Here is a 589-nt window from a genome sequence, read left to right on the forward strand (position 1 = left end):
GGGGGGAAGGTGCTTTATGGGCATGAAGACCTACTCTATACTTTTTAACATCAATAGCAATTCTAACTGCCTAACTAGAAATTTACTTTCTCACTCAGTATAAACAACCGCGTCAATGTGCAGTATGAAGGAAGGGGCAGGAGAGGACGGGCGAGGAGGGGGTAGGAGAGGAGGGGTGGTGGAGAGAGAGAGAGAAAAGAGGGCGCGGGGAGAGTAAGGAGGAGGGGTGGGCGAGGGGAAGGAGGGGAGGGGGAAGAGGGGAGGGGAAGGAGGGAAGGGGTGGGGAGGATGAGGGAGAAGGGGAGGAGAAGGGGAGGGGAGGATGAGGGAGGAGAAGGGGAAAAGAAGGATGAGGGAGGAGAAGGGGAAAGGGAGGATGAGGGATCCGGGGATGATAGCATAGGTAGGCAAGGGGAGTAACGGGAGGACAGGTTGGAGGGGAAGGAAGGGTAGAGTGGCGGGAGGGAGGCGCGGGGCAGGGGTGGGGAGGGGTGGGGAGGGGTGTTCCTGACCTGCATGCGGTGACCTCGAGGCCTCACCCAAAGACGTCGAACATTTCTGAAAACATTAGTCCCGCATTTCTTTGGCT

The sequence above is a fragment of the Penaeus monodon genome, chromosome 25 (assembly GCF_015228065.2).
Source record: "Penaeus monodon isolate SGIC_2016 chromosome 25, NSTDA_Pmon_1, whole genome shotgun sequence".
Taxonomy (NCBI): Eukaryota; Metazoa; Arthropoda; class Malacostraca; order Decapoda; family Penaeidae; genus Penaeus; species Penaeus monodon.